Here is a 17,493-nt window from a genome sequence, read left to right on the forward strand (position 1 = left end):
CAGCATTGCACAGTATTATCACATATCCTGAAAGTTTCGTTCAGTCACTTTCACTTTCCGACTCATTGTCCAATTCCATGACTAAACTGTTAATTTCTAATCTGTCTAAAACAAGTTCACGATTCCACTATTTATCAATTACTTATGGTTGACAATGCTTCCTTCCACATATCCAAACAGTTTTTGATGGAACATCCTTCCCGACCAGCAATATATCTGCAATTAATTATTAATTAATAACCAACAAAACGTAATCGAATGCTATTGTAACTTTTACCTTTTTCCATCAATTTTTGTTGTCTTTACACTTTGTTTGTTAGTGTCTTACCAAGAGTGTTACTATGAACCATATCCTGAAAAACCCTTTCCATATCCTTTTTTCGAAAATAATTTTATTAAATTATGTTTATATCGAAAAAATAGTTTGTATACTTACCGTTCTTATATATTTCGTATGTTTGGTCTCGAATAGAGTCAATATCAAGATGGTCAAGATTCGTCACTTACTTTGTATGTAGACGGGTTTTCTTGGGTGAACCTAACGTATTATTCTTCATTTTGTAAGCGATGTTTCACAGTACCCACACTAATATTTAGCACGGCAGCAACCCGCTAAAAACATTTTCAATTAAATTGTTAAGGGAGTTATATTATTTAATATCATCAATAGTTACCTGTCTAACGGAAATTATAGCAAAAGTGGGCCTCCGGTATCTCGTTCCTTTTCCAAATATTTCATACATGATTTCATATATTATGGAGCGATTTAAAATTTATCAAACCGCTAAAATAACGTTTGTCGGTTTTTAATCTGTAGTAAAAATAACTAATATTTTGAATAATTTTGCGTACGTCTGACGTATGCAAAATTTTTAAACGCAATAGTGTTAAGAGGTTTTAACTCTTACCTATAAATTATTGTGGCTGTATAATTAACTGTAGTTTTCAGATAAACTATAGTGTTAAAATTAATCATATTTGATAACATTTTTGTTCAATTATTTATTAATATTAGAATTTTCTTGTATGTCAAAGACAAACTGAACTAAAACTCACAGTTGTTGCGGCATCATTACAATGTTTCGATAAAATACTATTACTATTAATACCATTAATACTATTAATAATATCTAGTCACAATAAAAGTGACTTAACTGTTAGATCATTTTATAAATTTAGTTATTTTGCATGAAGAATTTTAATTTTCATACATTGTTAATTATGTTATTATATCCGGCTTGGTGGTGCAGTGGTAAAGGCGATACGACGGTCCTCCTGTTGTCCGACTGTTGCGATATCCGCGGGTCCGAATCCTGCTGGGGCATGGTCGTAAATTTATGTTTGTGATTGTTTAAAATTTGTGATTGTCCTAGGCAAGGGGATAAAATCCGACAAGGAAAATAATCCCAGTCTGGCCAGTAACCAGGCTGGGTAAGACTGGATGTCTTCTGGGATGATTTCTAAATTTGGTCACTCGCCAGTCGGTAGGCTTAATGCTAAGAACCGTGGTTTGGTTTGTTACTCACCAGGTCCAGTCTAGATAAACCCTATTGGTAAAAGGAGACTTTAAAATATACTAAAAAAAGGTATTTATGTTAATTCTGTGTTAATATTTGATTGAATGTTTCTATGCTGTAATGTATGATCATTTTAACAGGATTAATTATCATATATGGAATGATGTGAAACCACGTGAGTTAATATTTTTATTTTAGATTTTTAGGAAATGATGAATTATTGGAAATTAATGAATTGAATTAATTAATGAAAATAATTATAATTATATAATAAATAATAATAAATAAAAACTGCTTCTTTTTGAAAATTTCCGATGTTTTTATTTATACGTAACTATAGCCAAAGAACTGCTTTTTGTATAAATGCTTTTGATGTTTTTGATGTTTTCCTTGGAAATGATGTCTTGATTCAATTTGTCGAAAAAGTTAAAAGCACAAAAAACTTTGTTTCCAACGATAAATGACGAAAAAAATTACAGCCAATAGCTTGAAAAAAAAAATTTCACTGTTGGTACCTACCGTACTGTGATTTCAGAGATTTTATTACTTTACTGCCGGCTACTTTTGTCCAATATTTCTCGCCATGAAGGCCTCATAAATTTTGGACATGCTGGTCAATATTTTGGCCTTAATAAAACCATAATGGAGTCGAAAATTTGACGTGATTTTATAATAAATCACAGCTCGTCAAAAGTGTCGTGAATGTTTATTGTCATTGTGGAGCAATAGGGTTTCTGTAAAAGAAAACATGCCAATAGAAAGCAGCCCGAGGTACTACCCGTGTCATTTAAATATATTTTGGAGAACCCGTTTTATACCGTTTGAGTATATAAACAAACATTTATGAACCATAAAAGACTATATTTAGCTATGTATTTATATTTATATCATAAGATAACAGTTATGTTCTTGTTCCTATTTTCTTTTGTTTATTCACTGATGATAATTTAACTGAATTCAGTTATTTGGAGAAACTCGACATGGAATTTAATAAATATTAGTGCTCACCCTGTGGTCTAATAACTTAAAGAAGATTAAATTCAGAAATGCAATAACTTAAGAGAATCGAATATAAGCATACAATATCTTTCTTTACTTTTGTTATAAACACAAATTTGAAATAATAATTGTGTATTAAAACATATAATATATAAATAATGTCCTTTTTATATTGTTATCTGAATTTAGAATATTTATTAAATCAATAGCAAATACAATTAGGTAATTTATTTTTACAATTTAGAAATGTATATTATACACGGTATGTATAGTCTATTCAAATTTTTCTTGTATATACGTCATCAAGATGTTGAATGTATTGCCTGCCGCAATTTGTAAAGTCGTTTCGGAATCAGACAATATTTTCCTTTTCGTTTTATTCTAGTTAAAAAGAGACATAATGATATCTGATAGGTGCGAACGTGAAACTGAAGTAGCTTGTCAAAGTCGACAAACCTTTTTTTAAGGCTTTGTTCTAATAAATTTCGAATCGTCGCGGTTTTTATTGTATATTTTTTAGCGTGTTGAAACTGCACTGAATATTAATATGGGTAGGGTGTCTAAGATATCTCAAAAAAATAAAAAACAATATAACCTTAAATACACCAAAAAGAAACAATTTTTATGCGAAAAGGGAGTGAATCAAAATCGGCTTGATGTTAGCTGTATCAGAGTTCAATTATACGAAATGTATAAAAACAGAAAATAGCAACAGAAAATTGTTAATTTTGAAAGTATCCATAAAAAACCAAAAGTTGTGCAGACATTTGAAGGATGTAGAACATCCCTTCATACATTGTTGGGTAATATAGGATTTAAATGTTTAATTTAATTTAATTATTTAAGTGGTGTATTTGAGTGGATAACTCACGAATGGATTTAAAGGAACTTGCAGACATTTCTTTTAAAAGAATATAAGTTCTTAAAACATAACAAAAGGAAGAGTTATTATATCAATTTGTATATTTAGATGAGACGTGGATATTTCAGAGTGGTACATTTGGTCACTCATGGCAAGATGATAATAAACATAGCGTAAAAGCAACAAAAGTTGATGGAATAATGTAAATCTGGGAATAACTATCGATTAGGTTTTGTTAGTCATAACATTTATTAATAATTCATTGCAGACATAACTATATCTCCTGAAAAACTACTTCATGCTGGAAACAGAAATAAAAATGAAATATTTTTGTTCCTCCGTTCCTTTTGAAGAATTAGCATTTTTCTCTAAGTCCATTGGTGACTACCGTGGAGAAATAAACCATATCTTGTTTTTGCATTGGTTTGAAAATCCATCTTTTAAAGATTTTAGAGGAACCATTAGTTATTGTTATGGACAATTCACCATGTCAGTACAGGGGTGTAGAAGATTGCATCACCAAAGCCAAACTGATTTAAAACACAGACACAGAAATATACAAAATAACTTTGAATAGACTAATCATTAAAATAACTTTTGGTTTTTCAAAACTTTGGCCGATAAACTAAATAATTAATACAATGTTAAATGAATACAAATTTTGGATCTTTGTGGATACTACCCAGACTAACAATTTTCTGTGAAATATTTATTTTAAATTATGTTTTGATTGAAAAAATTACTTACTGTTGTATACATTTCGTATATTTCATCTCTGAAATACCAAGATGGAGCTTGATTCGTCACCTGTTTCGCATAAACACGGTTTCTTTTTGACAAATTTAAGATTATATGGTTTTTTATTTTTTGAGATATTTTAGTGACCGTGTCCGTACTAATATTCAGTGCAGCTGCAAGGCGCAAAAAATATTTTCAATAAAAACCGCGGGGATTTCAAATTTATTAAAACAAAGCGTTAAAACAACGTTTGTCGGTTTATATTCCGTAATTATAATATTTTGAAGAATTTTTAGACGATTGGCAAACGAACAACTTTTGCAGGCTCATTCCGTTACATGTTCGAACTTCTATAATAGCATTATATCTTTTTTTAAATAGAATAAAATGACAAGGATAATATTGCCTGACTGTAAAACGATTTTACAACTTTAGACAGACATATATTGATACTCGTGTCACTGCTATTTTGAATTGACTGTAGAAGATATTCATCTATTTGATTATGATTATTATAACCATATTGTATGAGAATGCATAATTAGGTTTAGTGAAATTGAGAGTTATTTTTTCTCGAAATATAGTTGTGATATTAATTAAAAATATTAATTTAAATAATAGGATTATTTTGGATATGAAATTACTGGATGGATCTAGAGATGGATATTGATATATGAATAATATGATATTATATTGCTTTCAGATAAGGTTAAGGATATTGCTATTATTTCGGGTAGAAATGATAGTTACTGAGAAGTGTAAAATAAAAATACAAACTGGCAACGATGTGACTACAATTTGATTCTGTGATAAGGACAGAAACAACAAGCTTTGTGCTACTTTAGATTCATCAACTGTTAAGATAAGATATCTCAATGATACTAAATAAAAACTATATGAAATTATCGAAAACCGCTAGATTAAATTGTTTATCAATTGTTTACATTATTCCTTTCTTTTTGGTCATTAGATATCGTCGATCAAATTATATGAAGCAGGTAATATTTAATAAATTAATTTTAAAGAATTTACAACATATGCTGTTACTATGTATTAAATCGTCTTGGATACATTTGTTTCCAAATTCATATTGAAGTCTCACTCTCAGGTTTCACTTTTATGTATATGTTATTTCGTCGAACTGTGAACAAAAAAAAATCATTGCTTTGAAAAATGTCGGAATTTGTGTTGAGTTAATCGCATATGAGAGAATTTTTACTTTTATACTTGGATTAAAAAAAAACACAACTGAAGATCATCGAATGTTATATCAACCCTAAGGCTTCATCGATTTCAACATTAGTAATGACTTAAACACTTTAAAAGCAGTGAGTTTGACAGTGAAGACAAAGAGCGTTCTAGATTACCAAAAAAATTAAAAACAATAATTTGGCAGGCATTACTCGATGATGATTCATGTAAGACGCAAGTAGAATATGCAGAATTGTTGCGAGTAAGACAAGAAACCAATCACTTAAACGATATGGGAATAATCCAAAAGCTTGATTATTTTGCGCCATATGAAATGAAGCTAAGAGACATTACAAGGCGTTTGGTCATGTGTGAATTACTGCTTCAAATTCGGAAAGCTTCTTTACTTTTTACTTGTCATTGGCCAAAGCATTCTAGGACGATTATTCATAGTCAAATGTTGATGGTTTTAAGCTAATTCTTTGTATTTGGTGGTATCACCTTGGTGTGGTATACTATAAGCTGTAGAAGCCTAATGAAACCATCAATGGGAATCGTTATCGATTATAATTAATGCGTTTGAGCCGAGAACTGTGCCAAAAACCGTCGGAATACGAGTACAACAATGTTATTCTTCAGAGTTCTGCTTTTTCGACTCTTTCTCGTCGGGATTTACCAACGCTACTCTAAAACTAAGTAATTACTCAACTTATAGCGGACACAAAGCCAAAATCTATTTTGTATGGAAACGCGATGAGGCCACAACCTTAAGCACTTCAAATGCTGTAATCCAATTGTTTAAAATGCACCTCGGTTTTTCAGATATACGCAGACCCATCATAAATACTTAACTCGTAAAGGTTAACTCCTTTTCTGCGGTTTTATAGCAATAAAAGTGTTGCAATAAACCTCTTGAAGTTTTATCACATTCTATCCCAAAATCGCGTGCTAGAACAGGTACCCAAATATACCTCTACCCGTAACAATTAAACAAAATTATATAATTATATTTATATATAATTCCTAAATATCGTATTTATTTTTTAGTAGTAAATTTTAATAATAAAAGTATAAAAATAATGTAAAAAAAATATTGAATAAAATAAAATAATAAAAATAATGTATATATGCCTTTCTATTTTTATAAAAACACCATATTTAGATTAATTTACATATTTGAACAATTAATAAGATCTCTAAGAACCATTCAAATAAACATTACCAGTAAAGACCAAAATCGTTTAGATCAAATCCAGGCTATATAGTTAAAACTAAATGAAGAAACCATCACTATATATGAGCAGTGAAATTCTCCTAAAAATCTCCACATATGATCAACTATGATCGCTACTGTTCTTGATCCAGAAACCTCATATTGAATTGACTACACCGAGCTTTCGATTAACATATTGTACACTTACTAGCCTAAATCGAATGGATTATCGTACTCTTAAGCTGAAAGAAATTTCTATAATAGATATAAAAATAATATAATAATGAATGTATATTTTTCAATAAAAATAGTATATTTTTAAAAATAAACTGTAAATTTATAATATGTAATAAAACATCAACATCAAACGGCATTTGTAGCGCCAAATAAAATATAACAGTAAATCTCTGCCATTGTCTACTGCTTCGGTTTAGTTGGCAACTATCTGAGTAAACTTTACGATTATTGGAGCAATTTTTCTATTGTGACTGGAAATGGGTAAGTAATTTTTGAAGTACCTGAAATCTTTCTTCGAAGAATTTATTTTTTATGAAAAGTTCGCTGCAGACAGTTTAATAATGTATATAAATAAATCAGAATCTGGAAACGTAACGACTTATTGTGCAATTGAAACCATATGTTGCTTCTTGCTGGTAATTAGCATAATAATATTGTGAAAGGGACGTTAATTGGAGACAAATTATTTGGTTTTATTGAAGAATTTCACAATTAATTTCCGTGAGTTTGTGAAATGAAATTACATAAACAATACAAATGTGACGGTAGATCATAAATCTTCTGTAAATCATTAATAAATCATTAGGAATGGAAATGGAGATTTAGTAGTGGTTTTATCAAGAAATTATATTCAATTCACATCCAAAAATTAAATAAAAAAAAAACTAGTGATCACCAGTGCTCGAAAATCGATTACGATTTGTTAAGTTTATCATGTTTCTTACATCGTAGGGTTAAGCGGAGAATTTAAAAATATCTTTGATTACTAAATCTTTTTAGACAATATTTTTAACAAAAGATCCGAAATATATTTGATATATAGTATTAATTAAAATAATATATGCCTGTACATTAAAACATATTAAAATATATTCAAAAACTAACGTCACTAACCTTTATAAATCGCATTTAATGAAATCTAATTTCCAGTAAGTTTCAATCATCAAAAGCATTGATAAGTTTAAATTACTATACCACTGAACATTAAAACAAAATATCATAAGTAAGATTATTTTCAGAACTATAACGACTTCAGAGCATCAATATGTATATATGACATTCTTTTACTCTTTGTGGTAATAAATTAACTATTAATTTTTCAAAACTTAGGTTAATAAAGTAAACAAACAAGATAATTGATGAACTACTTTCATAATTCATAATTTCTTCTATTTGTCCTATGTGTTCCGTCTATGCATAACATAGTTTCATTTTAACTACTAAATGTGTAAATAAAATTGCATTGTGTTTTATTTATTTAATTTTAACTCCTTGATCTCGCCCTTGCAGCTATTCTTTAGTTTGTCTTCTATGGCATTTGTCTATCTATTGCTTTCTACTTTGTCTCATGTCGCACGTGGGAATTAATAACTCATCAACAAATGAGGAATTAAAATTCTACGAAACTATTTTATAACTGTTAATATTCTGTGCAATATTTATTATAACTATTGATGCATATTACCCGCAATATTCGGTTAGTGCTTTGTCAAGAAATTATTTTACCAATGAAACCTGAAGTTAATCAGAAGTCAATACCACTGAAAATTCTCAAAGACCTTTAGAATTACGTCGAGTATAACGATATTCTATGTCTCAAGAAACATATCAATTAATAACTGTCGTGAAGCAAGAACAATTTTTCTTTTTTTCTTTTTATTCATCATAGTGTAAATTAAATCAAAAATTGATTTTGAAAATCTAAATATTTTGCAAGCAAAGAGAACAGACAATTCTTGTTATTCTCGAATGTTGTTAATCTGAGTTGGGAAGATATTTTCGCATAGGTCGGGGTTTTCTTTTGCAGCTGTAGTTACCTTTAAATAAAGGGGACGTAATTTTATTTTTTCTAATATATTATAAACTTGTCATAGCTGTTTGATAACTACGGTTGTTGTAACTACTCACTCTCATATTTTGCATACATACACCATACTTAATTTTATTTTATAAACTTTAAAGAAATCTTTAATCCTAAGCTAATCCCTAATCCGAGCTCTTAACCGTCGATTTAACAGTTATTCCTGGTTGCTTGATATCGATGTTCCTCGTTTTATTGGAATATATTTATTCGCAGCGCATATTAAAAAAGCAAAAAAAAATATATAAAAACAGTGGTAAATTTTACACCTCCAGGTGCTCCCGTTTTCTTCACAAAAGGAGGCAAAATAATATATAGAAGAAGAAATATTCAAAGATTTTATAACATTTTGTCATCATTTCTCTTAATTGCAATCATATATTTTGCCAATCTCATATTTTTAATGATAAATTAGTAGCAATTGTTAATTATTGATACATTTAATGTAATTAACAGAATGACATTTTATTATATTTATTAATAAAATGATTAATAACTATATAACATCCTGTAATAATTTCAAAAATATGCAGTATTTCTTTATTCCCTTCCATTTTAAAGTAATTTAGGGTATCATAATAGCCTTTTGTGATAACAGATTATTCACGACTTTAATCTCAAGATCTATAAAATTTTACAATGTATTTACAAAGTTTTTTATGTGGTAAGAGGTATACCTAACATGTAATTTGCACCTCAAAAATAAGCCAATCGATGAACAGTAAATTGAATATTTTTTAAAGAACTCTTTTGATAAATCAAATTAAAACACCTTAATTGATTCTAAAACTTTTGAATGATTTTTGATATAATTTTCTTTGGCTTTCCTTTCAAAAATTTGATTGAACTGTTACTACTGGTAATTTTAATTTATAACAAATAACTTCATAAAAAGTTCTTAAATTTATTCGCAATTTAATTTTCCTTAGAATCAATTTTTAGTAAAAGCAATAACTGAAAGACATTCTAATATGATATGCCATAGTTAACTCTCACCAATTTGTTTAGAATATAAAAACAATTACTCTCAAATTGATATTATAGTATGTTGAAAGGTATTAAGATAAAACGATGTTTGTGCATATAATAAGTTTTTTTTTTTGATATTTTTTTTTAATAATCGTTAACAGGTGTTTCGAGGCATGGTTTTAATATTCAAATATCAATAATTATCAAGGCACTTTATAAACATATGAATAAGTATTAATAAGTAAATATTTTAACATACATGAAGTACTGCTGTGCTAAATATTTTTTCCTCATCGCTAGATTCCTCTAAAATAGCCAATAACTCAACATCACTAAGATGTTTGTCATTTTTTATACCAGACGGGCCTACCTCATTAGCGTCCAGTTTGGCATATCCGTAAAAACAAAAATAACAAACCAAGACAGTTTTTCGACGCCCGGAACCTTTTACTATACGCTACACGACGCGCCTGCCTCTCCTATTTTTCCAGCACTGGCTCTATACTAATCATAGTAATAATGGTATTACAAGTGACACGGATCCATGTTTCGAGCACCCCAATCGTTAAAGCAAACAAATGTTGAAGTATTGCGTGCCATAGTCGACACTTCGTAATTCTCTAATTAAGTGAGACGATGTCTCTAATTAAGTGAGACAACGCCATATCCCTCTAACAATTACTACAATTCATTAAGTGATCGCCTTTATAAAGTATTATCAGCCTACAAAAGCCGTTGAGTAATCAAATGTCAACATTTTTTTAAAACATCAGTAATATTAATTAAACATTACAAATCAGAAAACGTTGTTTTGGTGCTTCGCTTGTCTTCATAAATTTCAAATCTCTGCCTAACATTTGTGAACTGAGTTAAAAACGAGTTTTTTAGAAAAGTTTACGTTTCGAGTCTAATAACTTCGATTAGGAAAAATAATTTAATTGTAAGGAATAAATTTCACACTAGTAAAATTCGTTAGAGAGGTATATAAATATTGAAACTTTTAAATATTAAGTTACTGGAGTTTTTATTGGAAATATTTTCAAATATTTAATTGCGGTTTATGTAATTTACATTTTTATAAATAGGCCTGAGAAAAGATACATAGTATATCAGATAGCTGAATAATATGGCTACAGAGTGTAACATCTTCCTCTCTATCACTGGATATTCAAACAAATGGAATTGTTATGGGATGTGGTAAAGAATTTATACAATAAGCATGCAGATAGAGAAAGATATACAATAACATATACAGTGTAGTTATAGAATATGATTAAATGCTGCCATGTTACTAAGACAGGGTGATGAGAGTGAAGACAACTAAAAGTGAGTATATAATTAATACCGAATAACTGCACAAAATCGTACTGTAGGATGTAAAAGTATATGGGTGTCATTGTTCAGAATATACATGAGCATTTAGTTAGAATATATGAGGAGATAATGAATACTAATGAATGATTAAATCTAATTTTCAATATCAATTAAGAAAAATGTACAGGTAGTAACAGAAGAAATATAACGATATCAAATAGATTTAACAAGGAAATAGGAACTAAACATGAAAAGGTAAATATGCTCTTTAATTTAAATAAAATATATTACTTAAATTGCAAATTAGGCGGATTAGTCTTTTGAAAGAGTTCAATGTAGATATAATAAGAAAACTCTAACTTATAAACTATTATGGCTCTATAATTAATTGTAATTCCTTCGATAATATATGTACTCAATTATTATATTTTATTATGTTTTATAAAATTTTTGTTTCGCTAGTTTGTTTACATAACTATTTTGTTATTTATGAAAGTTAAAATAAACTAAAAGTCAAAGTTAAATGCGGTAACATTGCGACGTTTTGACGTCATACACTTATATGACGTGGGTTCGCTGCTATTTTGGATGGACTATATACTCAAGTTTTGAATCGTCAAATCTGATTCTTCATTGAAGTAAAGTCTATTTTCCGTTTAGTTTAAATACAAATAATTACAAGAAAATGTAAATAAAAAACGGCATCAGCAACTTACAGCTGAAAGAAGTATATTACGGCGCAAGCAAATTATGGGTTGCGGAAATAGCATAATTAACTATATAAAAAATGTATATGTGAAAATAACTCGTAGCCATAATTACGAGTAACGCTTTAATTCCGATTTACTCTCTCATTAGCGATGATCTTCCATCATTCGCACCGGCTGAATTTTCCGACTCATTACGGACAAAGATACGGCTCGTGCCAGCGTTTTCACTTAATATTCGAGCACGTCCCGTATGACGAGTACGAAGCGACATTTCGCAGCAATTGCGAGATAATTCGAAAGGAAGCGAGACTAATTGTTCGGACGGCGAGACCACACAATATGCTCTCCAAAAATCAAACATATGGCCGCGTGGAACGCTAAGTGTATCAATAAAAATGACGCGCTGCCGCTGCAAGTTTGTATTCTTCGGGTAACGATATTTTTAATATCGAATTTGTCCTACATTAAAATGACCGGTGTTCGTTAACTGATAATTCGTTCTCGGTACATTAAGTGGCTTATTAACTAGAAATCATAGAGAGAAAAAGATTTAATACCTACACATCAGTTTGAGTTTATTAACCAACATTCAATAATTAACCAAGTGTATTGAATAATAGATGTAATTGAAACAGCCTATGAAGGTAAAAAGGTATGTTCAGTTATGTTTTGAAATGCAGCAAATGCTTTCCATAAAGTATGAAGTTACGGCCTTATTCGTAAGCTACATAATTTACAATGTCGCCCGTATATTCGATTACATTTCGGCTTTAGACTGGCCTTTCAAACTAACACTTGCCTTCCCCAATGCCACGAAAAGATTCCTAAATAATATTTCGATCTTACTAACTTGATCTATTGTTCATCAAGTGTTTTCCCTCGTGAATATTTTAGTGTTACCACCCAAATCTTCTTTCGTCCTCTGCCTCTGTCCTCTCTAGTTACTTCGATACGACCCTAACATAAAAAGGAGAACTTCTCTAAGGACGCCCTCCCAGTTTGCTTAAACCACCTCGACAATCCAGAAGGTTTTTCCACATCAGCCGCTACTTGCTTTGATCGCCATTCGAGTTTTTGACTGATATTGGCTGTCCTGGTGTTGTTGTCCTCGTACCTACCTTAAAAGAGTAGATCTTTTCCCTCAAACGAGCTGAGCTCAAGTTTCCAGTTTAGTGGAACTTGAAATTTGCCTTCTCGTGTACGATCTCATGTAGCCTTTATCCCACCTACTCAACTTCTGGCCATTTCTTCCTATTATTACCACTATTGATTAATTGCCACTGATATTTCATTTACACTATGTTTCTTACCCTAATAGTTCAAACTCCATTTAATTAACTGATTATTCCCCGTAATTTGCAATGTCGAGCATTTTGGCCAGGTCCTACTGAAGGCAGGCGTTTGCGGTATGTATTACTTTTTTTATTTAATCAAAAGAAAAAACCGCTAATTGTCGTCGTTTCCTGGTAGAAACTTACAGTGGGCGTGCTCAAACCTCAAAAACATATGTGGTTTCGAAAATTCAAATGTGTTGATTTTGATGTGCAAGTCAAAGAACGATTCGATCTAGAACGAAGATGCGATTATATAAAAATTATTGGATGTAGACCCAACCAAAATTTAAGAACAATTGGCAGAAGTGTTAAATATGGCCCAAGAAACGATTAGCGACCGATTACGAGTGATAGGGAAAACCCAAAAAATGGGAAGATAATGAAATAGTAAAATACTGTTTCAAAGGTATGATCGGAAGTCATTTCTGAATGGAATAGTGACGGGTGATGTAAGGTGGCTTCATTTTGAAACCCCTAATTGTAAAAAAATCATTGATATCGCCTGGCATTGTTATCGCTGCTAACAAAAAATTATCAATCTGAACCAAGCATTAATCGAAAAAGTCCAGAATGGGCCCGAATACAGGATAATGCTATTATACAAAGCAATAACGTGCAGTCCCATAAAGCAAAATCGATTTCTTTGTCAATTATGGACCAATTTTAAAAATTCTTGGAGTGCACTTATATTGGAACCAAGGATAAGATGGGGGAAGGCAGGAAGTCCTCGAATTTCAAAGGCACGTACAAAGTTTTCACATATTTTTCATCTAAAATAATCAGATATTTGTTTATAATATTATTGCTGAACTGATGTGAGGAAAAATTAGAAATTGTCCAGTATAAAAGCCATTCCGTATGCTTTTTAAGCTCTAACAATGTCATATGAGAAGTCGTAGAAAAATTGCAGGCAACTGCTTGTATGGTGAAATGATTAGAGCATTCAGTTCACACCTGGAGGTCGCGATTCCTGGCGGGGCCAATTACTTTTTGTTGTTGTTCTAGCTTGGTTAGAACATTTATGAAATCACCTAGACTAGGTAGCGGACTGTGTATTTCTTACTTACTATTTTTGTAATTGTTTATAATCAGAATTATTATTTAGTTATTGTTTAAATAAAAAAAAATACAAACTATATTGTCTATTATCAATTTAAAAGTCAAATTAACTAAATATTTTAATAAACAGTCTGTTAAGTGTGTATAAACCCGTCGTTCATATAAATTAATCTTAGTGGGTATCCGGGTACCTGGATATTGAACGGACGGTTTTTAAAACTTAATTAAGTACCATCCACAGATTAATTAATTTCAATTTTTGACCATTCTTTCCTGTTTTCATTATATGATATACATGCGAAATTAAACCTGATACATGACAAAATGAGAGTTATTGTTAATAAATATTGCATTGTTCGCTATATACTATAGTTACCATGCTTACCATATGTTACATTTGGAAGGTAATTTAGTTTTGAAGACATTTATGCCGTATCGCTTACTATTAGTTATTATAATTTGATCTTATTAATATAATTAATTTTATTTTGGTAATAGAATATCATTTTTTTTTACTTTCTTATTTATATACGTATATGGTCTAATTTTTTATCTCTATTTTGTGAATTAATAAGAACATTCACCCTTACCATCTTAACCAGGATCCAATAAATTATTTAGTGTGCTAATTATTTCATTTATACTGAAAAGAGACAGTTAATACTTACATGGCATAATAAAATATGCAGTAGATTATAATATATTAGCAATATATGCTTGTCGTTTATTGATGGTGTTTATAGTATGGCTCATTATTTTTTTCAATTGAAATTTTGATGAGATGGTCACCAGGGAATGATGTTTCATGTTTCAAAAATCAGGTATTAAATTATTAACGCAGATTGAAGTAAGTGTAGGTTATGATTGGTTATTAATTTCGCTATATGGTATGTCAACTTAATGCTTGTTAATGTGTGTTTTTAATGTAATACTAGCGTTGGGAACTATCGACTGAAAACAGTCGAAACAGTCGATAGTCAAAAAAATAGCGACTGAAAATAGTAATTATTATTTTCAGTCAAATGCAGGATTCGACGGAAATATTTTTAAATTACTGTGAATATTATCATGTTCAACTTTTCTCCCGCGATTTCCTCGGCCATTAATTATTTGCCCAGATTTTGAAGAAACTCGTTCCGAGGGGACAGATGTTGCGGGTATAGAGGAATATTTTACGTGTAACTAATAGAATTCTAGTTTTGTCATTTTATGGGCTTGCCAAAAATCCAATGGGTTTTCTAAATGCCTAATAAATAGCATTTCCAAATACTGCTTAATCTGTAAAATTACCGAAGTACTTCGAGTAGTTACTTCTTCCATTCTAGTAATTTTTTTATCAAAGTATCTCCAGATGTCAATACATTCTTGGTCAGTAGTTGTGCCTTGAATTTCGAGTTGTGGAACTATATTTGTATTTTTTTAAGTTGGAAGAATGGAAGATACCCCTTTTGTGATAACATTTTGTATCGCCTCAGGATTATTTGCAATTCCAAATCCTGCTTTTTTAAATCTAGGATCTGAAAGTGTGCATTTCCCGCATATTGACTTCATTTCTAAAATTGCCAGTCTTTTATTGATGACATCTAATAGACAATTTTGTATTTTTTCCCTATTCACTTGTGAAAATCCTGGATTAGATGGAATGTTTCAGTACTTTTATTAACAGTATAATTAAGGACATCGTGGGATATCTTTCACCAGAAAACTCGGTGGTGATTATTTCAATGGACTTTAAAGGTTGAACACATTCTGTTAAGATAGTCCATTCGTCAACAAATAAAAACTGTGGTGCTCTTCTTAATAGCCATCAAAATAAATTGTTGAATAGTAGAGTTTTCCTATAAGAAAATGTATTTATTACAAATATTTAATATACTGTATTCACCTCTTTACCGTTAATATTTTTAAAAGAAATTTAACAACTGCTACTGCAAAAAATTCTTCAGATCTTTTGGAATCGATGCAATTTCTGAAACTAACAAACAAAAGGCTTGGACAAAAATCGTAAAAGTTTATCAAAAAGTATTACCTATTATACCAGCCCAAAGTATTACCTATTATACCAGTCAAAATTATTTTACAATTTATCATTTACAATTTAATTTTTTTCCTCGAAAACTAGCGTTCCAGAATGATGCTATATTAATTTACAATATATAGTTATTCACAAGCAAACTACAAAAAAAAACATAAAACCACATATATTACATATAAATCTATATAACCATAAATTTGGCGCATTACTTTCAAAGTCGCGGCCAGAACGACACAGGCACATTGTTAACAATCAGTCGAATGAACTAGTAGAACCGAAAATAGTAAATAAAATAAACGACGGTCGATAAAACGGTCGATAGTAAATAGTAATAAAATCAGCCGAACCAAAAATAGCGACTGAAACAGTCGATAGTAAAAAGTAGTTAATTACTAAATAGTCGATTTCAGTCGATTTCAATCGATTGTTCCCAACACTATGTAATACTGTTGGATATAGAAAAAATATTTGACCATATGTGGTACCAGGATTTGGACCAAGCAGAAAATAAATTAACTTATTTATTGATATTTCTTCTCTAATTCGAAAAACATTTGATTGAAGTACCGACGGTTTCTACTTTTTGTACAAATTTACATCCAAGCTACAGGATTTATAACATGCTAACATTTCCATAAGAAAAATTTCATACGTAATAAAATGACGTAAGCTCTACGTACGAGATTTTGCACTGAAAACGTTTATTTTAAATTTGAAAAAAATGCTTATTTACGTTTTAATTGTAAGATATTACTACTTTTTATTGCAATAACATATAGTAATGAAATACTCATGGAGAAAGTAATTCGATCTCAAAAACAAACAAAATTGGTTACTCACAACTAAATATTAGTTATCAAATAATAATAATCTAATATATAAAAACAATCTTCCTTCAGTGTTTAAAAGGAAAAAAAGATCGATTGTTTAGGAGGAGAAGTTGGAGCAATTATATGAAAAATTGCAATTTTGTTCTATAGAGACATCAAACTAACACCACTACTTATCAAGAATAAGACTGTTTAATAACTGAAAAGACAGAATAGTGAACAATTTTTACAGTGTAACACGTTCGAATTAGTAAAAAATTGTCATAAAAAGTGTGAAATTACATAAATTAGGGTCTGTTAAAAATACTTAACTCGTAATAATAAGTAATAACAAGCTGGTGTAGAATTGGAGTGAAAACAAATAAAATTCCACTAGTACTAATGATACAGTATTAGTTACGGCATATAATAAATATATAATTAATAATAGTTGTATAAAAATGCTGCGAAATAAAGAAAATTATTCGGAAACAGTACTTTAAAAGCCAGAGAACAAAATATGTAATGCTGTTCTAAGTGCTGTTTTATCTATTTCTATTTCTATTCTAGCTATTCTTCTATCGAGCATATTAGAAAGATACTTATTGATATTGTCATAGATTTATAAAAAAATATTACTGTGTC

This window comes from Rhynchophorus ferrugineus, unplaced genomic scaffold, assembly GCF_030347505.1.
Source record: "Rhynchophorus ferrugineus isolate W39M unplaced genomic scaffold, kcgeb_rfMv2 rfM3, whole genome shotgun sequence".
NCBI classification, from domain to species: domain Eukaryota; kingdom Metazoa; phylum Arthropoda; class Insecta; order Coleoptera; family Curculionidae; genus Rhynchophorus; species Rhynchophorus ferrugineus.